We start from the raw sequence: 23556 nt of genomic DNA, 5'->3' as shown, positions 1-23556 counted from the left end.
AAGTTCGGCAGTGTGCTATGTAACCTAGTACAGCTGGTTCTCTGCAGTAACTAGAACCCAAAACTGGGGAGCCAGTAAGTCTCCAGCAAAACTCTCTGCCCACGATTATCTTGCTGTACACAGAGCAGCTTCCTCTGCTCCAAGAGGGACATAATGCCACCATGGTACCTGCATTTCACTGAGACAGTGACTTCCTGTCACAATGCTCAATTCCAGAGGGGAGGGGGGAGCTCTGATGGGCCCACGTCCATCCGTTAAGGGGCCCACGCATGGTCTGTGTAGTAGTGAGGGCAGGCCCAGCCTGTACAAACTGTCTGATCGGTACCCACGGCTGCAGGTCAAGAGCAGACAGTCAGGTTGAGTATCACGGCATAGAGGTTAACACCCTGATAAGAACACGTTATCTCTGCAACATGAAAATACGGACCAGACACGTGCAGTGCTGCCTTTATAAATCCAGTTACTTCGAAACTTACAGTCTCTGGGAAGTGTTTTTGAAGTTCACATATTTAGGAATCAGGAGAATTTATTCTTGAAATAAAATAAAGCAGGGGCATGGGGATTGTAGTATGTATCAAAAGCCCTGTTCTACCACCGCACGGCTTTATAAATTTGGCCAAATAAATCCTGTTTGTTTTTGCTTTTATTGGTTTATTTGCCTATAAAATTAGAGAATTGACCTTTTCTTGCTCTGGAATTCTTTAGTTCTATAAGGAAATGATATTAGCACTCTAGTTTATAGTGTGATGCCAGCTCCTGAACCACAAGAGGATAATTTTTTAAGTGCTGGATATTTCCTGCATCCCAGACATATCTCAGGTTAGAAATATTCAACATCTGAAGAATTGTTAATGACCAGTCTTTGACAGAATTCTTTCCTATAAAGTATTTAATTCTACTGCCTGTCTCATAAATACTTTTAAAATCTTAAAAGTATCAAAATGTCTCAAAATCCTTTATTAAGCTTTAAGAGTAACAGGTGGTTGGCAGGTATTTTTTTATATCTTATTATTCAAGGAGGCAATAATGATTTATTTTTTCCATATTTCAAACAAAGAACTCAAGGTACTTCATAAATCTTGGTTATAGATGCTATTATCCTATCTCTACAGATGATGAAACATGGTGAAGTCAATCACAGAATCAAACAAAAGCTAAGCAACCTTGAGAACTATCTTAATTTCTCAACTCCTAATAATGGGAGAGAAACAAGAGGATGAAGGAGGAGACCCAACCAATACAGGTGTTCTTCCTTCTCCTTTCCTCCATGCATGTTGAAATACTAGCAGGACCTAAAAGGAAATTCAACTGTATAGCCTGGAGAAAATTAAACACATATGAAAATGCAATTACATTCAGAAAGCTGCTTTAGAAATGGTCGAACATTCAAAAACTACTGTCGGGCTTTTCTGCTCAACTAAATAAGCTTTTATAAGTAAAACAAGTGTATTTGCACCTACCCAAGTAAAGTATACAATGAGGAAATTACCTGTCTTAGAAAATCCAAGTAGAAAAAAAACACTTCTTCCATTAGCATCCAATTATTTAAGGCCAAAATTCAGATTTATTTTAAAGGGATAAATCATGCAAATTATTCCTGTAATTCTCTATGTCATTTTGAAGATTAGTGTGCACTTAAAACTCATGACTTCCTAGCATTTAAAAAATTTTATTCGAATATATATTCCTGAACTCTAGGCATCTTAATACAAATTATTTTATAATGTTCAAAGTTCCTCACTTTATTTTAAATGAAGTGAATCCTCCCAGAATGTAGTAGTATTAGAACGACATTAAATCGTTATTTTTTTAACCTTCAATTTCCAGGGTATGAATTAATTTAATGATAAAACCCTTTTCCGTGAGATTCTTTTACATGACTATATTAAATCACCTAAATTCTTTTCAATTATTGAAAATTATTAAAATTTGAATTTATTAAAGTAACCAGCTTGAATATATATGTATAAATATATATACAATATAAAATGTCAACTATATCAATATAAGTCTCTCATTGCCTTGGCACCTCAAGTTCAAATAAGCATCTTTCATATTTTAGTAATAGGAAAAAGAGAATTTCCTTCTCATAACTCAAAAATATCCACATTTTCTGCCATTTATGCCACATTTGTCACATTTTGCCCCAAAGGATGTTTTTGTAGAACCTTATAAATAATTAGTTTTTTTCAGCTACTGAATTGCTTTCTCCTTCCCACATATCATCATATGACGTTTTTCCAAAAGGTAAAAAAAAAAATGAAGAGGAGAAAAATTTCATCCCTTTTCCATCTAACTTTTCACAAGCTTTCATGGTTATAAAATCTCACACGTAAGTCAAAATAGAAGTTTTAAAGTACCATGAGAGCTAAATCCAGGAGTTGCAATATATATGTTTTTTTCATCTTGGAGAAATCATGTCCTCCAATGCTAATGTGATGAAATTTAACTGTCATTGAGCTGACTCTGACCTGTGGTTGTCTTTACTGACAGATCAAACTCCCAGGGATGTCTTCTTTTAAAGTCGTATTTTCTCTAGGTGGTCCTTCATTTCTGGAGAAAGGTATCCTATTCCCCCAACCCTAACCTGTATCCCAGGTCACCGCCAATGTCACTTAACACTGTTAAACCCCTATTGCATCTCAGCTGAAAAACAGCTGTTTCATCTCATTAGTTTATAAAGTTCCCAACACAGATATCCCAGATGGGATACCCGAATGTGCTAATTGGTGAATTTGTATTATTTAATGAATTTTCACCTTACAATCATGTATTTATCTTTAGCTCATCTAAACCTTCTCAGTCCCTAGAGCATGAAATCTTGGAATCTTTTTCAATTCCACATTGATTCTGGGGGTATTTCTCTTTTGCCTCTAATAATAACCAATGGTTTTCATAACCATTCTCTCCTTGTTTCTCATTTATTATGGTTAATTATATGTGTTAACTTGACTGGGCTAAAGGTTGCCCATATAGCTGGTAAAACATTATTGCTTGGTGTGTTTGTGGGGGTGTTTCAGGAGGGGATTAGCAACTGAATCGCTAGACCAGCAGTTCCCAACCTTTTTGGCACCAGGGACCGGTGCTCCTATGAGAATCTAATGCCTGATGATCGGAGCTGGAGCTGATGCTAGCGCTGGCGAGTGACTGCAAATATAGACGAAGCTTCACTTGCTACCCTGCCGCTCACCTCCTGCTGAGTGGCCCAGTTCCTAACAGGCCACAGACCCATATCGGTCTGCAGCCCCAGGGTTGAGGATCCCTGCACTAGACTGAGTAAAGAAGATCCGCCCTCACCAATGTGTGCTGGTATGATCTGATCCACTGAGGGTCCAAATAGAACAAAGAGGTGGAGGAAGGGCAAATCCCTTCTCTCTTCTTGAGCTGGATGTCTATCTTCCCCTGTCCTTAGACATCGGAGCTCCTGGTTCTGAAGACTTTGGATTTGGACTGAATTATATCACTGACTTTCTTGGTTCTCCAGCTTATAGAGGGCAGGTTGTGGGACATCTGGGCCTCCACAGCATGTGAGCCAATTCCTCAGTAAACCTTGCTCGCTCGCTCTCTCTCTCTCTCTCTCTCTCTCTCCCTCTAAGAGTTTAAAGTACTGTGATCTTTCACTCCTGCTTCAAAAGGAGTATGTGTGGGGTGTGTGTGTGTGTGTGTGTGTGTGAGTGTACATACATATATATATACACACACATATATATACATATATATGTGTGTGTGTATGTATAAATAATATCTTACTTATATATGTGTGTGTATGTATATGTGTGTGTGTGTGTGTGTGTGTGTGTGTGTGTGTGTGTGTGTATAACATCTTACTGGTTCTGTTTCTTTGCAGATCCCTAATACACCATTCTCACTGCCACTTCTCTAATTAGGAACATCTTATTTCCTGTTAGGACTATTGCAACACACTTCTCACAGGATGTCTGGATTGTTTCTTCCTCCTCAAATTTGTTCTGCATACAACTGCCAGCTTAATCTTCCCATGAGCCAACTCTGTTACGACACTCCCCTGACAACCACTTTTCAGTTACTGCTGGTTGCCTATCCAGCAGAGCCCCCTTTCTCTGAAGTTTTATTTCAAGGCCATCCACAACTTGGTCTCACAAGCTTCCCAACTTCACATCTTCCTGTGGTACCAAGTAACTGAAATTCTTGCTTGTGAGAGATCAGACTCCTGTCCTAGGAACCATTTACTGCTTTTTGTCTGAGTTAGAGCCTCAAGCTTCCCCACTATGATACTGGCATATGGCAGCATAAGATAAGCAACATGTGCTATACAGAATGTGTTTTGATGTTTTGTGATGTGCAAATCAGGAAGGCTAGCATGACACCAAGCAAATAGGGATTTTGAGTTTTTACAACCAGTGAGAAGTCAAATGCAAAAGGCATCCAGGGTTAAAGGAAAACGTGTTAGCCACTGCGTATGCTGTGCCCAAAGCCACAATTATAAGTGGTGTCCCACAAAGCCAACACCATGCCACATAATTGGGTTGAAAGCTCTCCCAAAGGTGTTTGGGAGATGGAACAGCTACCAAGGACTGGCCACTGCCTCTTCTCTGTCAATTTGACCAGGGACTTTCCTCTTCCAGACAAAAATCTATTTAGATGAGCCTGTCCAGAAATGGCAGGTCCTTTCTGGGGACTGTGACAATAAATCTGCATTATTGCCTTCTTTGTGTTTCCGTTTTTCTGGCCTGCATTCCAGAAATCTACCGGTATCCCAGCAGAGTTATGGCGGGTTATTAGGATGAAAAATACAGTCTCTACCCTCATGAAACTCATGACTTAAGAGAGATAGATATATAAACAACTGATTTTAATGTGATATGTTATAATAATTGCTAAACGTAAATCACTGTAGGGGATGCTGCAGGCAGGGTGTAGAGAAGGGTGGGGGTTGAGGGGGCGTCATGTAAACCCACCCTTATGGATTAGGTGGAGCTGACATGGCGAGGTGCTGTGCAGAAGCGTCAGTGTGACCAAAGGCCCCGGCACGTTCTGAGGGTAGGACAGAGCAGGCAGGAGGTCCGGAGCCGACAACTAAGATGTGGGATGAGATGCGGACCACACGTGACTTGCTAATGGGAGGGCATTTCATTTCCGGGTGTTGGGGACCATTAACTTGACTCACAAGGAGATAAATGTCACACTTTAGAAAAGATAACACTGATGACAGTTGTGGAGGTTGGACTGACGCTGTGGAGGACGAGAGAATATCAGGCTAATTCTAGGCACGAAAAGTTGAGAGTCACGTGAGTCTCAGTGTAACGGGGCAGCAGGGAGCAAATGCTGGAGACATTTCCCCAGTCAGTAAGAGCATCAAAGATCCAAAACGAAGAGCTGAAAGGGCTCAGGTGAAGTCTCAATATCTGCTCGCATCTGCAATATTCGAGAACACGATCGTTGTGTTGGCATAAAATATTTATGTAACTGCCACCTTGCTGAGTTCATGACACATTATCCCTGGATGTTTCTAAGTCCCCATTACAGATGAAGAAGCAGAGGCTAAGAGACATCAAGTGAATTGCCACCGAGACCCAATTCTGTCACATTCTAAAGCAAGTAAGGGGAAGAGGGAGCATGGTTTGTAGCATTTGCCAGTGTCTGAGGTGTAAATGCTCCACTATGGACAACTGCAAGCTACCGACAAGAAGTCACTGAATGCAGAGTTGGGAAGAGACGTGCACAGTTGGTCCTCGTGATCCGCCGTGAGCCCGCCCAGTGCACTATTGAAAGGATCTCTCAGAGTCGGGTATCGTATAAAGCAGAGGTTGGTAAACTGTGGCCATGGGCCAAATCCAGCCAGCATTTGTTGTTGTAAATAAAACCTGATTGGAACACAGCCACAACCATACGTTTATGTATTGTCTGAGGCTACTTTTGCACAGCAATGGTGGAGCCGAACAGCTGCGACAGAAACTCTATGGCCCCCAAAGCCTTAAACGCTTACTGTCTGGCCCTTACGAGAAAATAAGTAGTAATGTAAAGTGTAAAACAGGCAAAACCAGTCTATGCTATTAGAAATCAAGGCAGCAGAGACCCCAAGAGAGGGGCTGTGGGAGAGAGTGACCGGAGAAGAGCACAGGGGACTTTGGGGCACTGGGACTACTTTGTGTCTTTGTCAGGATGCTGGTTACCCAGTGAAAATACGTCGTGCTTACAATCAGGATTTGGGCATTTTTCTATACGCAAATTATACTTCAATACCCCCAAAACTTTGTTAACGAAAGATCAAGATGTTCCAAGAGCAAATTTAAAAATTCTGTTCATCAGTGGCTTAAACTTTTTCTTTGTTTACATCGGAATAAAACTAAGACATATCTATCATTTTGATTTACAACAAATGCTGATGAATTCTATAATATATACCAGTAACAGCAGTGACAGAATCTATCTCTTGGGTGTGATTCTTTATTTTTCTAATTTTTCAATTATAGTTGGTATTCGATATTATATTAGTTTTAGGTGTACAGTATAGTGTTTAGACATTTATAGAATTAATGAAGTGATCTCTCCAATAAGTGGGTGTGATTATTTTAAAGTTTAAAAATATTTTCCAATTACAGTTGGCATTCAATATTACATTGGTTTCAGGTGTGTAGCATAGTGGTTTGGTGCTTCTGTGAGTTACGAGGTGGTCCCCTGGTAAGTCTAGTCCATCGGGTGTGATTCTTGCCAGGCCTTTCCTTCTGTGGACTACACTAGTCTCTTCCCATCTGCCCCATCCTGGCAGGGTTTCCGTGGTTATAACTCCACTGCTCTAAAACGTGCCTCCAGAATACTAACTCCTTTGAATGCTATTTATGATCAGGCTGGGTACGGGCTCACTGCGCTTCCTTGGGGAGGTGACTTTTCATTGTGATGATCACGAACAGGACTCAAAACAACGGGAGGCAGGTTGATCATACCAATTTTAACATTCTGTGAGGTGACCGGGTTAAGGCAAAGGGATGCCTGGTGGTTGCTAACCGTCCACGGCAACGGCCCAGATGTGTGCCCTGGAGCCCAAGAGGAGGCAGCCGCCGCCACGTCTGAGCTCCAGGTGTGATCCCAGAACGCACACCCCTCCTCCAACCAGCTCCCAGAGTCTCCGCTTACAAGATGAAATGCGAGGCCCTGGGGCTCCCACTGCCTTGGGCCCCAGCCTGGCAACCTTCCAGATGGGAGAGGGTCATCCCCTAGCTCCAGGTCCACGCCGCCCATTAGCCGCCAGGAGAGCAAACGCTCTGGCTCTAGCAGCTGGCCAGCCCACGCCCCACGGTCACACACGGGAGCACTGGGGTGCTAGTGAAGCACGTGAGGAAGCCACCAGTTGTCAGCATCTACCAACCGTGAACTTCGAGGCAGGTCCAGACCACATAATGTACGTAAAAGAAGAGAAGAGGCTGTCAAGTCCTTGCATACAAACAGTCACTGATTTGTTGGGCATAACCATGAACTTTTTATTTTTCTACTAAATCTTCAATGCAAATGTAATTTCCTCTTTCTGGAAAAGGAGAAGCCCTAGTGCATTAGCAAGGCCAGTACTGATGTTAAAATACTATCGGCTCTAAGAGTCAACAAATCTCCCAACATACATGAGAGAGATTTTCCTTGGGTATTTTAAAGTAAAGAAGCCACTGAGAGGGCATGCTTCACTTTAGTAAGTAAATCACAAAAGCAGAAGAATATCTTTTAGGTCTAGGTGAAGATCCCAGAATTACAGATGGTTAGGTCCTTCTTGTAAAAAATAATATACAGAAACCTCATTTAAAATGGAGTCAGGAGACTAGAAGAGAGAACTCTCACGCACCTGTCACAATATTGACCCCAACAGGATGATACATCCCTTGCATCCCTGACGGGACGTGGTAAGACTTTACTACATCAGTAGGAGGAATGAAAGGGTCCTCTGTACCCAATTACAGCTCAGCCAATGGGAGACTGACGTAACTCAGCCAATGAAAAGTGACCAAACTTAAAAGTTTCAGTTTCCTCCAATGAAATCCATTTTGCTGGAGAAATATCTGGCTATTTGTTTAAGCTCAACACTCATACAAACTCTGGGAGCCCCTGGGGGCGGGGGAAACAGTATAGAAAGTAAACTAGTTATACAGTGTTTTGGATTAAAAAAAACAACAAAAAACAACAACAACAAAAAACACTAAACCAGTACACTGCATTTTTCTTTTCTACGAATTGTACCCCATCATGGAAAGAAAAGTAGAAGTCATGATGACAATCCTTCTTTTGTCACTAAAACATGTTAGCAAATTGTAACAATCTGAGTGAGGGAATGAAGTGGCATCAGGTCATGACTAAGATGTATCTTTGTTTCCCATCAAGATAATTAATGCCACTATCCTAATTGGAAAGCTCACACTGCGGGCACTTACTTTGGGCCAGAGACTATACTATCAACTATAGGTGCATCAATCACATGCAGAAGGTACCAGATCCCCTTTGCTGAAGAACTTGGCCTGGACATGGGTAAGTCATTTGTCTAAGAACCCACAAATACCAAGAGGCTTAGCCAGAAGGCCAATCCAGACCTAAGTGACTACAGTGCATGGTTGTTGCCACTCTTGTTTGGTTTACACTGATTTTCTCCTCATCTCATGCCAAAACACTATCCAGCCTCTTTTTAACAAAGAGAAGTTACGTATACGGAACAAGGGTGTCCTAAATAAAGGACAAATGCCAAAGGTTAACTAAACACTCCAAAACCCCGCTTATGCTTTTCCGCATCTCTATCTACTTGACCCAAAGTCATGGTCTTGATTCTGCATATCTCACATGTGAGGGATTAGCTACACAGAGCACACGAGTGCAGAAGAATATTTGGTTTGGAAAGGCTGGTATGCAAACATGCTCAGAAAGAATGTGTTTTTTATTTCCATGACATTTCGACTTTAGGCTTTTCTACGAAAACTTCTAATATGAAGTACGAGGGTAATCTGTCAAAAGATTACAATTTATTTAAAAGTCATTTCATGTAGAAAGCTATGTTTTGTTCTCCTTCAGCTGACAACACATGTGGTAGGTGTCTCACTGTGCAAAAGAAAATAATCTCTAAAGCAGAAAATCAAAAATAAAAGGAAATCACAAAATACAAGTTAGTGTGCCAAACCGATAAAAATAAATGAAGGAAGATGAAAATAAACCTTTGAAAAGATATGTTTACTTTCATATTTGTTGAGAGAGATGTGGAACTTGTCAGAAGAGCCACCCTGATAATTCCAGTGGGCTGACTGCATGGCACAGGAGGGCAGGAAAGCAAGAGAAATTTAAGATCAGGAAGGATGCATATATGACAAGAAAAAAGAAAATGGAAGGAGTGGAAGACAGACAAGAGAAGAGAAGTTAAATTAAAAGAGAGACCCTTTGGAAGAACCCTGAAAAGAAAGAAATCAGAAGTAAGAATAACACCAGCAACTGAGCTGGTATATGTTACTTGGTCTTTTCATTGAAATAGCAAAAACTATGTCGCCAAGACACAATGAAGCAGAAAGGGATGTTGACCTGAGACCCACTGGGACTGGCTGCTTATCTGAACGGTATGTAATGAACAGTATAAAAAATCTATTTGCAAAGCCATGCGAGTTCTTCAGGCAGGAAGTTTTTATTAGACTCCATTATTTAACTTAAATGTGCACACAGGCACCAAAATTTCCCAAACTAGAAGGTATTTCCTGTTTTGAAATTTAACCAAATTCAGTCCCAAGCCTGTCATCCCTGATTTATTTATGTGAGTGTGTGGGTCTTCATCAAGGTTCATTCACTGAAACAGGAAGTTTGCAGAAAAGCCTTTTCCTGCATGGCAAGAAAAGAGAGTGCTACGGACCATCTGCCTTGTCCTCCTGCCAAACTGTGTGACCCTCCCGTGGGGTGGGCAGTGACATAGTTTGATAAGCAGGCTGGTGAAACTCAATTTGGACCTCTGCAGAGGGTAAAGGCCTGAAAATACAGCTTCCCCCTCCCCACTCAAAATCTATCAAATATGTACAAGACCAAACCTAGAGGATACTGATGGTCACTGACGCCAAAAAGGGATTCTTCTCCTTTCCAAAAAAAAAATATATATATATATTGCTGTAGGGTTCCTCATTGAGTGAGCCCACCTGGGGCATTTAGGATACATTTTTATATGATTTACACGTACCTATTAAATTATATATTGATTGTGAATTGTTGAACATGGTATGCCTGTAAAATAACTATTTGGCTGAAGCTTAAGGACAGCCATTAAAACCAGCTTGGCTCACGGCCTGGGCCTAAGGCCAGTCAGGGACTGTCTGCAGCATTCAGAGATGCGGGTGGACGGGAGGGAGGGTGGATGCTGAAAAGGAGCAGAACATGCCAGGCTGGCTCGACCTCACGGCCTCAGATGAGCCCCGGGTTCAGCTCGCAGGGGACCTGCATAACCGAAACCTCTGCTCTTGCAGAGTCAACACAAACCAGGGCATCGGGGCCACACACACTTTCCTTCCCACGGTTTCCCCGCCACAAGCAGAAGACCACACTTGCCGCTACATTCCCCACCTCTCTGCAAACACAAGGAACGCTACTTCTTTTTCTTTGGAAGACACCTCTGTTTTCTCTCGTTTAGCAATCTTTCCAAATGTAGCTGATACATTTTATAAAATCAGTGTACACTTCTGCTCATTACAGAGTATTTTTTTTTTTCTTACTGTGTATTTGGAACAGGTCCAGTACGCATGAAATAAAAAAAATTCTGAGTACAAATATCAGCTTCATTGCATTTCATTGATAAGAGTCAACATATCCTCTAAGTTGGCAAATATTTCCCTTGACAACTATGAATGATGATAAGATCACGGAGCTAAAAACCTTATTAGTGGTTTGCAGAGAGCTCAACTGGAAAAAACCTCCAGCTGTGTTTTTTTTTAAAAAGAAAGGTTCTATCCTTCTATAAATTAGTAAATGTTAGCTCCAGAAGTTCTATTTCCAACTGAGATATCCATCTCATCTCCATTTAGAAAAAACTTATTTCAATCAGCTTCTTAATGCAATCATCTCCCAAATGGAATTTTAGAATTTGGGCCCAAAAAGAAGATACTTAGTACCTCATATATTTAAATGGTATTAAGGGAATTTGGAGAAGTTAAAATTTATCAAAAAAAAAAACAAAAAAATAAAAAAAAAACAAAAAAAAAGAAAAAAGGAAAAAGATATGCTGGGAAAGAAGTCCTGAGGGGGAGGGGAAGGAATAAATGAGACTGCTCTTTTACGAGTGTGACCAGATGCCGAAGGACCCACCCTCCAGGGTAAAGGAGAAAGTTTCCTTCTAGATTCTCCGAGCAGACAGCTACCCAGCTGCTAAAAACGTTCTATCTATAAACCGATTTTCAGCAATGAAGTCTGAATAAGCCCAGAGTGGGAATGAGTCTGGGGGACACTAACAAAACATTGCAAAGGAAATGAGTCTCTTTTCCCTTTTCGCGGGACCTGTAACCAACAGGCAGTTTCTAGTACCAGTGGTTATACTGCAGAGTGCCAGATGGACGAGCAAATTTGTCTTTTTTAAAAATTCCTAACCTGTAGCTTTGTGCAAGCCATTGCTTGTACTGTGATTCTGCCCAAGAGAGGAAAACTGTTCTCAATTCTCTATGTGTATACAAACGGCCTCGAAGTTAGAGGAAAATAAATTTAGGACAACTTAAGAACAGGTCTTTTTTTAAACATTATGGATAAATTGTCAATCAATTGTTAAAAGGTGAGAACAAATTTCCACAAGGAAATACAGATTACTTTGATTGTCTACTTAACCTTTCACGTGGCTGAAACAAAATCAAGTTCATCTGCGTACAGAAGGCAATTCTAGAACCAGTAAAAACTTAGGCTGGATCTCCAAGACAGAAACCTGAGAACTGGGTATAAAGCAAGGGCATGAGTCTCCTGGAAGAAACCATCACTCTTTACAGAATGGGTACTTGATTAAAGGATAAAAAGCCTTTATCTCCCCCTTTGGCCACCAAAGACGGCTCACTCGAGGATGGGAGGGAGGCCAAGGGTCCTCCGTAAAATAAAACCAACCAAACCCCAGACTGCTGTCCTCTCTCCCTGTTGAAGCAAGATCAGCTGAACCAAGCCCCACCCAAGGGTGGCCTGGAGCTCTGACACATTTCATCGTAAGACAGTCTCCCAAGAGTCCCCAGACTGTTAATGGGATATGAGTGCTCTGTTTTCTTCTGATTTCTTATCTTTTTATAAATCTTGTAATAAACATAGATTGCACCATAAAAAGCTATTTCTTTAAAAGACTCAATTATATTAAGGTACATTAAGCAGATTCTCTACTATTATAAATTTTGTCTCTTTACCTAAATGTCCCTTTATTCTTACTTCATAAGAAAAATGTCATCTCATCCTTCAAAAGCCAAGTGAAATACCAGCTTCTTCGGGAAGTCATCCCTGCTCTCCAGGCGGCATCATCCCTTCCTCCCCCTCCACCGTGCTCCCAATGCACCTGTCATGTTCTACTGCAGTTTGGTGTTAGTTTCTCAAGATGAGGTTTATCTTTTCTTTAATCTTTTTTATTCTTAGAATTCTAGCAAAGCTCCTGGAATGTGTTAAGCTCTCAAAACAAAACGAACGACTACGGAGTGAATAAATGAATAAATGAGTGAGTGAATGAATGCACAAGAGTTAGTGAATTTTGTCAGGAACATCAGCCTCGTGGGAAATTGGAGAAAAGTTGGATAAGGGCAGAGGGAAGAAAAGCTGACGTAGCTGGGGCTCGAGCAGCAGAGGTGAAGACAAATGAAGGGATGGAAAGAGGTAAGATGGCAATCAGCCAACCTGCAGTGAACTTCTCCAGTCTATCTTAATAGATGATGCAGCGATCAAAATGTCAAGGGCTCTCATTAGTGTTGAAACAGCTTCATATAATCACCCCGTCTCACCGACGTGCCTCAGGACGTGTCTCATTTCCATAAGCGCGGACAACCCCACACTCCACATGCTCCCCTGTCATGCTGGGAACGGGGAAGGACGTCACTGCTGATGCCTCCCTCGCTATGACGACAACAGGAAACATGAGAAGAAACTCTGCCTTTGTTTGTTTTGCCCCCACCAGCTCAGATTCTTGAGAAAGCGGTTTGATCATGCCTTCCAGTAACTGCCTGTTACATCTCCCAGCCCAGGTAAGCACGGGGCAGCCCCCCGGTAGTTTCCACCTGCTGGGGCCACTCTCAAGCACACAGTCCTTCTCCTCGACAACTTTAGGCAGCTTTCCCGCAATATAAAACCTGCTCCTGGGCTGTTTACTCTTTGCAAGGTAAATATACAGTTAAGAAGGCAATTATATCCATTAATTATTGTTTTCATATGCGGGCACCTATTCACTGCAGAACTGTCACACCCATAAAACCAAGCTGAGATGGGGACACTGTCCATTCAAATAAGGACCTAACCTCACCTGGATCCCCGGCTGAGCATAAATAAAAATCATTCTTTTTCTTGCTTTTATTTTCCCTACCTTGGGATTGGTACAAAGTCACAGATAAATAATCTGTGGAGACTGTTGTGTGGGTAACTGGCAATTTTGTTTCCCCTAAATTCACTTCTGGTATAAATCTGCCTGGCAAACTTGTACTATGTCACCTCTTTTACTTCCCAAAATGTCTATTTTTACTCACATTTTCCCTATACTGAAAAATAATGGAAAATACCAACTTTACCTCCCCAATGTCATGGAAAGCCGTGGATCCGTTAAGTGACTGTACGTGGGAACTCTATGCCCGGCAGACAGGTAGCATGAGCGGACTGCTTAGCTGATAAACTCCAGCACTAAACAGGTCACTGACAATGCGCGGGCTGTGTGCTTTCCCATCCCACTGCGTGGAAAACGGCAGGCAACTCCAGCTCAACGGATGTTATTGCTCACCTAAGGGCGGTCCTCCAGAGACCGAAAAAGGCCCGTTTCAGAGTGGGCAGACATGCTGAGCAAAAAGTCGGACTTCAACCACTGCCCCCCACCGCAGACTCTCACTCCAAGTGGGAAAACGTCTGTGCAGAGTGCAGGCTATTTTGGTAAAACAGAATTCTGTATAAATCTCCATGATTAAATACTCAGATATTGCCTTTACTTTCAAGTATGATGATGCACATGCCATTTGCTTAAAAATATCAACAACAACAACGACAAAAGAGACCAGAGCCTCTACAGGCCCTTCTCTCATCGAATGCATCAAAATGAATAATCACGTACAGCAACTTCCTCACTATTTTGCAAGTCTAATGCTATGGCCATCAAGTGGCCCACGCCGGGACAGAACTGTTTGAGAGCTGCGTGTGCCACCAGGTCACGGATCCACTGGTGTGCAAGGTGACTTCGGTGCTCCGCACCTTCAACTTCCTCTTAGTTCCAGCTGAGCTGCGATAAGTCTGACAGACTTGCCTGCGGGACCTGGGTGACCTTCTCTGGTGCTCTGATGTTAAACACAGCTCACCGGTGGCACGACTGGAAGTTAAGTGAGTTGACCGTGCTGTCTGTTGCAGGCCCGCACATTTATATTCCACGCAGTCGCAGTGTGTGGACCTTTAACTCTGCCCTGATTTTGAATCCATTTCCTGTCAACCTCCCAAAAAGCACGGAGAGGTAATAGATAAGAAATACAACTTCATTGTCATATGAAACAAGCCATTGTGGTATCTCGATAGAAGGTCATAAAACGGGCAGTAGGAAACCAAATCTGCCACCTGGAAAATGCAGTACATTTTGCTAGCACTAATTCTTCATACCTGTACAGTGAGTGAACTCACAGGCCACCACTATCTATGCTATAAAGGTAGAAATTGAACAGTCAAGAAGTTAAATATCTTTACCGAAATCTCTTCCTCAGTAGAGAAGAAGAAACATGGGCGTGAATTTCTGTCACCTCCCCTAAATGATTTCCATACGCTGCTTAAAGGTTAAACACAGGTCCTGCGACTAAAAGCTTGTTTTTGAAAAAAAGTTCTTTTTTGGAACCACACGAATCACTTTGCTACCCTGAGAGATCATTTTCCATTTTTGTTTCAATGTTTGTTGGCCAATAATCGATAAGGACATTATTGGTCAATATTTTATAACCTTGCTAAGGCAGCAGTACCTTCCACTTCTCAGTAACATAATTGCTAGCCTGTATGTGAAATTTGAGGAAAATAGAAAAATTCTGTCATTGATAATCAACAATAGTGGGGATCAGCTGAAGATTATCAACTTTATACAAAAACGGCACAGCACTCACATCGTGGTTTTTGCAAGGAAAACAATACAACCAACCTTTTCAAGTGGATGCAAAGGAAAGGCTTGTTCAATCATTCTTTACCCTCACGTTCTATTGACTGTTATGAATTATTTTTAAGTTATCTTTATGTGCCTCAGTGTAACACTTTGGTAAAACGCTTTTTTACCCATATCAAATGAAAATTATTCAGTTTAATAAATAAGTATGACGATGCTGAGCCCTTAATATCATTATATCAACACAGAGATTATACAAATCCTTTAATCTGACTTTTATGGAACCCTTCTATTGTGTTGAATATAAATGTATTTATATTTTGTTAAACTGATTTGGACAGACATGTTCTAATTAGCCGAGACTTTTCTGACCTTATACCTAAGAGAAATTTCAATTGTTATGTGACATTTGGGGGTGGATTGTCAGTGAAATAAGTCTGTTCACATAATCCATGAAACCTCATTCTTTATAAATAAAGCTAGTACATACTTTCTTCTCAATGCTGGCAATTTGCAACTTCCTGCTCTAAAGAAATAAAGCACTGAACTGATTATAAAATGACTCAAAAGATTTCTCAAATATAAGCAACCTTGGCCAAATCACATTTGGATGAGTTGAGAATAAAAAATCAACAACAAAAATATGTATGTATATATAGTGATCAGATTTCCTTGGAATATCCAACAGTCTCAAAACTAAGCGGTAAAGAGAGTTTTGTATTTGAGAGGCTTAAGGGTTTGAACAACAGTTCAGTTATTTTTTCAAACCTCAAAAATGTTTGGTACCACGTCTGTTAATAAGGAAATAGTTCGATGAGTCAGTGTCTGAACTTTCATTGCCTTGAAGCCGGTCCAAAATGGGAATTTCTGGCACTTCAGACCAACTTTACGAGCTTTAAAAACATGTCTTAGTTTTAGAATCGCCAAGCTCTATTTTGCCATTCAAATCACTAAGCTAAGTTCCATACATGCTCTCTGAAATGTCAATTGCTCCATCCCTCTTCTTAAGCAAGGCGCAGCCCACACAATTAATCCATAAGGTAAATGCGTAAGACCCATTCAAAGTGAGGACAAACTCCTCAGTCCAAATAATGACTTGTAGAAATAATGACTGTCTCACTACCAGCAGCAGCTCTCTCCTCCCAACCCCAGGATCAAAGCTTGACAAAACGTCGAGTAAACAGTTACTCCTGATGGGTATCTAATGACCTCTCCATTCCAACACACACATATAACAGCCCCGTAAAGGGCAAGTTATGATAAGTTTAAACCACACTGGTAAACTATCCCTCAATTCACAGTGGGTGGGCAGAGGTGCAGGTCCAGCCCCAGGGCCTCTGCTAGCCTGGAGAGTGCCTTCATGTAAATTGGAATCAGGTGTCCTCTGGGTGGGGCAGCTGTCCTGGCCCCCGGGCACTGCACTTGGCCTGGGCTCGGCCTGGGCTTGGCAGGACTGCGGAATGCAGGCTGGGATTCAGCCCCTCACCTCCCTTGGCCAGGGCCTCTGTGCAGAGCGCAGACCACACAGCTGCTATGCGGCAGCCCTATCTAGCCCTGTCGACCCCATTAAGCTAGAGCCACAGCCTTAAAAAAGAGAGGAAAATAATAAGCATAATGGAGACCTCGGCGGGGAAAAAATGAAGCTAAAATCAACACATTATGCTTTTTCTTGGGTTACATACGATGCATGGCCTAAGTCAGTTAACCATTTCAGAATATACACTCTACAAAAGCAACATGTCCCAAATCTCCAAATCAGTGTCATAGCGATCCAGAAGATTCAGGATTTAGTTATGAGGATGGTCAGAGATGAAACTGGCTCTCTGAAACATCTACGAAAAGGTAATACTCTATTCTTGATTCACTGTCTCTTCCTGATGTAGTGTTAGTCTATTTTCTTAATTTTTACTCATGAAGGTTAAGATGATTTTGTAAAAGGCTGTACCACAAATTATATTTTTTAAATTATGCAACCAAAATGTTGTTTTTTTAAAAATCATACAAATCGAAGTTAGTTGAGTAGAATGCTCACTTAAACAGAATAAAAATGAATAGAATATAGCCAGTCATCTTGAACCATTAAACCTCATAACGCCGGGAACCAGAAGAAATCTCAGAGGTCGGGAGACAAAACTCAAATGCCCATAGGGGCTTAACAAACACCATCAACAAGTGGAGATGCCACGTGCAACGAAACGAAGATACAGGCATGATGACGAACGACCCCAGGTACTGGGACTCAGTTCTGGGCATCAGTGAGGAGTGAAGGGAACAGGAGGTTCCTGTCCCATCTGTTACAGACTGAATGTGTGTGTCCACCCCTCCCCAAATTCATATGCTGAAACCCTAATCCCAGTGCGATGGTGTCTGGCAGTGGGGCCTCTGGGAGGTAATTAAGTCATGAGGGTGGAGGCCTCATGATGGGATTAGTGCCCTTATGAGAAGAGACCAGAGAGCTGCTTAGTTCTTTTTGCATTAATTGGGGGCACAAGGAGACAGCCATCTATGAACCAGAGCGTAGGCCCCCATCAACACCTTGATCTTGGATTTCCTGGCTTCCAGAACTGTGAGAAATAAATGTTCATCGATTGGGCAACCAGTTTATGGTATTTTCTTTACAGCAGCCTGAACAGACTAAGGCGACATCTAAAATTGGTTTAATGGTAGCAACAATCAGCTCTGGTCACTTACTGCTATGTGGGAAAGTCATTGCTGTAAAAGCATTTAGGTGTTTGTTTGGGGGCGGGTAAAAGCGGCAATTTGTTTTCTCCATTTGTTCCATTGTTGTTCCTAAGTCAACTTTCTGGAACTGTGCAATAAAATGCATCTCTGACTTTTAAAACAGAGCCTCTCAAATACTAGAAGGTAGTTAGCATGTCTTTGTGTTCTCTTTTCTTTTCCAGACTAAATTGCTACTTTTAACAACCCACCAATCATGGTCGCCACTGCCCTAGTCACCCATCTCGATCTGTTCACGTCAATATTAAAATGTGGAGTCCAGAACGGACTACCAGATCCGGTGTGAACACACAATAATCAAAGTACAAGTTTTAGTGACAAAAGGCAGAAGAGAAAGGCAAAATAAATCTGGCCTTATGGGCCCAAATCACCGCCATCGACTACAGGTATGTTTTAAAAAAGAACACATGTAAAAAACCAACCACCTCCATAAGAAACTGCAGTGAATACAATATACATGGCTTCTTTTTCTGAATTCTTTTGTTTCTTGTTTTCTTAATTGGGTAGATTATGTATCAGCTCAATTTGTTAATTGCTTTTCTTAAAACAATTATCTATTAATTATAGTCACTGTTATTAGCTATCTCCGATTCTTTCAAGGCCTGCAGATGTTTTTACAGCTTAGAATATTCTCTGCCAGCAAGCTGCGTTCCTTGTAGCAAGCTCCTACATGCAAGATAATGTCCTTTTTTATAAAAAGGTTTTTGGTGCAAATAAAAATGAGCAGGACCCTGTAAAGGCACATGCAATAGCAGTTAAAGCTGAAGTATCTATAAGATGGATTTTTTTGATACTCATTCAAGAGCATCACACTTTGCATTTGCTTTATAATAATGGCTTATTGATCTACCCAAACTAAGCAACATTTGATTCTGTATTAGTATTGATAACACCAGAAAAATCACAAAAATGGAATGAGTTTTAAATTGATCTATCCTACTTACCACCTTAATTTTATGACCAGAATTTTTTTTTTTTAAATAAAGAATTTCAATCCCAGAATTTTTAGGTGAGTCACCCATAATGGTGCTGACAGACAGGAATCGTAACACAGTCCTTCCGCTCCCAGCCCTAGCGACTTCCCACTAAACACCACTGCTTTGTAGCAGCTGCAACAGTTAATAGTGAATTAAAAAAATATAAGCTCTCTGAGGAGGAACTGTAATTAGTAAAGGTACTATAAGAAGCATATCAGCATCAATAAAAATATCTTCCAATTAACCTTAAACCAAGGACAAAGCTTCTGATACCTATCGATAGAGTATTTAAGGGGAGGCAATATTCTCCAGCTATAAAGAGGTAAAATTTCACTGCTTTTTACTTTTTTTAATTTTTACTTTTTTTTGGATAAGAATCTTGCATATTTCATTGATTAAAAAGTAGTGTTCAAACAACGCTCTATCAGGAATAATTAGAAACCATTTACAGTGAGAACCTCTATGTACCTTTCTCCATAATTTATAGCCACAAAGCAATAAATACCCTATATTTACACAGGTATTAAGTTTATTTGATTGCCACTGCCCTTCACACAGTCTGTGCTAATACATCACATGTGTTCAGTAACTGTCCAGATTGTTTCCTGTGAGAAACACCCGAGGGACTCAGATACAGTAATGCACATTTACACCTGAGTTAACGCTTCTATGTCCTACAACTCCACTTGTACCCACTACACGACACGATAACTACTTAACCATTTAGAAATTCTTGGCAATCTCTTATATCCCGCTGAAAGGGAAGTCATCCTTACAGATGCCTTTTAAGAAAGCTATATTTGCTGTCTGAGTAAGAAAAGTGTATTGTGCTCAATTTACTCCATTGTTATAATATCCTCTAGGAGTGCTGATATTATAGTACAGAAAAACAATACCTATGTTATTTTTTTACTTTTCTTCAGTATGCTCTTTCCCATAATTTTCAACTCTCCCAACCCCTATGCGGGCCAAGGCGAATTTCTATTTTTATTGTTTTTAAACATGTATTAACTCAAAGTTTCCTTTAATTAAAAAATAGTTGCATCAATTTGCTCGGCTTGTGTTTAATATACTTGACATTGGAAAATACCAGTATGCACAAGATTCTCCAGGCCCAGCTACGTTTCTCGTCGTTTTCACGGCCTTCCTTCCGTAGACTTCTGACTACGGAGACTGTAGGGGCCTTAGACTCTACCTACCTCTGAGTTTCTCATCACTTAGGTTTATCAGATCTCCCACCTCCTTTGCAAAGCTTTTTCGACTCCTGCAGCCCAGGTTAATCACGGTCCATTCGAAGAGACCAGGGTGGGACTTCCTGGCTCTGCCAAGAACCAGCTGTATGTTTCAAACCACAGCTCTCCAGATCTCTCATAGCCTAATCTCCTCTCTTATAAAATGAAGGGCTGATGAAAGTGGCCTTGCCTAGTGCAGCACACCTAAACTCACGGTTTGACCTGCTTGACATTTCTGGCGAGAAGACAGTACCTATGTAGCTGCCATACACAAATTAACCAGTGGCTGAGAGGGAGTGTGAGAACATAGATGGAAATGCAAAAGGGCTGTCTGGCGATGGGGCACATGCAAAGAAAAAAAGGAAATATTTCACGAGTTCGTTCAAGGCCAACGAGAAGTACAGTGTGGCCAACTCTGCGCCATCCACCAGCAGAGTGTGTGCTGTGAACTTCGCATGCCAGGCTCACTGCTTTAATTTGAGGGAAAAGCTGATCGGGATTGTATGTTTTCTTTGTTATCCAGTTTTCTAGTTTATGAGCTATTCAGAGGAAGTAGAAGCAGAATACAGGCATTTAACTTATTTTATTGTAATGCATTCAGATGAGTAGGTTTTAAAGACCCATTAAAAAGTTTACTCAGCTGTTGACACAGATCAAGGCCTTTGGAGAGTTAAAGGTCTCTGAGAGACTCGAATTGTCTGAATCCCTTTCTTCCTGATACGACAGAACACAAACAGCTTCGACTTAAAAGGACAGTTATTGAAATTCAGACAGAACATGCATTTAACAACTAGAAACAGCCTTTGGGTTTCATTGCTAAAGGCATCAGGACTTAACCAAATCAGACATTTCGTAGAACTGCAGAACGATTTGGAAGGATTCATGTCAAAAATTCAAAGGGGATTCATAAAATTTGATGAGTATGAAGCGTGATTTAAGTTTCTGCAATATTTCTCAGGATCAACCTCAGGATGGATCTGCAGCATCATGTAGATACATTTTAGTTTATATGGTCAGGCAGAGCTACTGCCCACCAAGAACATAAAATACCTCTAATTTTGTGACAGCAGCACGTGAACCCCAGTTCCATGCTGCTTCCGTGGTCAGCTCAGGTCAGCTGGCTCTGGGAAAATGCTCTTTCTCCCACAAGGCACTGCTGGAACCAAAGCCCTGTGCTACTCTAAATAACACAAAGCAGGAATCAGAATTAAGTCAAGCCCCGACCGAACAAACTCTGCAATTTTTTGAGATCGGTTGAGACATTTTAAAGACCAACCTTCTAACTTAGCTGATGAGAATCAGTCCACAGCCACTCTAGCAGGTGAACCTTTTATAAAAAAGAAAAGATCTTCAGGCTAATTTGGCAATATTTTTATTATCGCTAAATATCTCTGTTTTTGAATGCTGGAAAGGCTATATTTAACCACTGCTGCTAGAAAAATTTTTTGTGTTCTGCACACGTGTAGAATTTTGCTCTTGCGCTTCGCTGCTAGAAAATCAGGAAGTGATTGTTAAACTATAAAACATATTATGACTATAACTCCCCTTTTGAACATCAAACGTATGCCAGGTACTTCACGTATCTATTTCTAATACGCTGATCTTTGAGGGTAAGTTTAAGTTCACTGCAGCTCTACTTCTATCATGTCGCTCTGAGATTTGTCTCTGATCCTCAATTTCCAAGTCTATTAAATGGAGGTAATGATAGTCACTTCATAGAATATGGTAAGATTTAAAATAGTAAATAGCTTAGCTCAGCACCTGTAAATCATTGTTAGTTACTGTTGTAATAGGTACGTGAGTATTTTCCCAACTTCAATTTCTCATCCATCCATGTGAATTTTGAAAAGAAAACAAAGGAAAAAGGTCCCCCACCTCATTCCCGCCTCAGCATTTTATCTGCTCGGATACAGCACATGTTCTTGCCCACAGAGCATTCACGAACTTGATGCACTTTGTACTTTTGGGTGTCAGAGAGGTGAACGCTTAAGGACCCACTGACTCTTGGACCCCAGACTCTACCTGAGAGAGAGGAAGGGGGAAAATGAGTTCTCCGTGGAGTGAGCACATCTCCCCCTTAACACACCTAAAGTCCTGGGTAAGATAAATGAAACCAACGGCAGGAAGACTATGAAAGAGAAGGCAGGCCTTCCAGTGACCTGCAAAGAATGCAATGCAAAGAATGACTCATTGACCTGACTTAAACACTGTTGGAAGAAGTTCTTCTAACAGAGAGGAACTAACAGCAGAAGGAAACTCGGACATCAGAACAAAGAGAGCACAACAGAACAGGTAAATAGATGGGTAAAAAAATTACGACTACTCGTCTTCTTGAGTAGCTAAAATTATGTTAGATTTAAATTTTAAAAACTTCTTGAGTTTTAAAAATTATGTTAGATGGTTAAAAGAAAAATTATAACTTTTTCTAATGTGGTTCTCAATATATGTAAAGAAGACATGCAAATGATTAAATTATAAAATGAGAAGGACGAAGGGACAAGGTATGTAAGGGTCCTACGTTTCACTTGAAGTGGCAAAATACTGATATTAGACTGTGATTAAGTTCCAGATGTATTGTAGAATTCCTAGACTAACCACTGAAAAAAATTACTAAAAGATATACTCAGAAACACTACAGATAAAGCAAAATGGAACACTAGAAAATTTTCCAGTAACCCAAAGGAAGGCAAGAAAAGGAAGGAAACAAAAATCAAAGAAAATAAACAAAGAAATAACAAAATGTCATTTTGTTATAGACTTAAGTCCTAACAAAGTATCAGCAATTTCATTAAGTGTCCGTGTTCTAAATATACCAATTAAAGGGCTGAGACTGACAGAGTGGATTTTAAAAATGACCCAATTATATGGTGTCTGCAACAAACTCATTTTTAATATAACGATAAAAGTAGATACCAATCAAAGGATGATTAAACAGAATGTAATAACACACAAAGTCTACTTCAGATGAAAGAAAATGACCAGAGGCAGAAAGGAACATTAAATAATTATAAAAGTGCCAATGCACCGAGAAGATGTAAAAGGGTATGTGGTTTCAAGTCACTTTGTGATAGGCTCTGACTATTGCACTTAATACTGGTGACTTTGGGCTTCAATTTTCTGTAAATTTCCCTAAGTGTCAATGTTCCCATCAATGACGTAGAGTTGTTCAAAGGCAAAAATGAGTCTATGGCCATGCTACCCTGAACAAGCCCGATCCCATCTGATCTCGGAAGCTAAGCAGGGTGGGGCCTGGTTAGTACTTGGATGAGAGACCACCTAGGAAGACCAGGTGCTGTAGGCGTAAAAAATAAAAAAAATAAGGGATTAGAAGCTGACAAAGTCCTTGCCATCTGTGTGGTCAACC

General features: G+C 40.8%; 1 protein-coding gene, 1 long non-coding RNA gene and 1 other non-coding gene across 5 annotated transcripts in view; 2 read left to right on the top strand and 1 right to left on the bottom strand.

Annotated features, from left to right (window-relative positions):
* Positions 1–23556, bottom strand: part of PLXDC2 (plexin domain containing 2) — a 366773-nt gene that overhangs the window by 267473 nt on the left and 75744 nt on the right. The gene's annotated exons all lie outside the window — the stretch shown is intronic.
* LOC112475641 overlaps positions 22381–23556 on the top strand; it is a 25622-nt gene continuing 24446 nt past the window's right edge. For both annotated transcript variants that reach the window (XR_003044818.1, XR_003044819.1), the window contains exon 1: positions 22381–22484. This is a non-coding gene — a long non-coding RNA (uncharacterized LOC112475641). The remainder of the gene's footprint in view (positions 22485–23556) is intronic.
* LOC112475703 lies at positions 23375–23493 on the top strand. The gene has a single exon (XR_003044827.1). It is a non-coding gene; the product is annotated as a 5S ribosomal RNA (ribosomal RNA).

The sequence above is a fragment of the Pteropus alecto genome, unplaced genomic scaffold (assembly GCF_000325575.1).
Source record: "Pteropus alecto unplaced genomic scaffold, ASM32557v1 scaffold11, whole genome shotgun sequence".
Classification (NCBI taxonomy): domain Eukaryota; kingdom Metazoa; phylum Chordata; class Mammalia; order Chiroptera; family Pteropodidae; genus Pteropus; species Pteropus alecto.
This window is presented reverse-complemented; position numbering and strand designations above follow the sequence as displayed.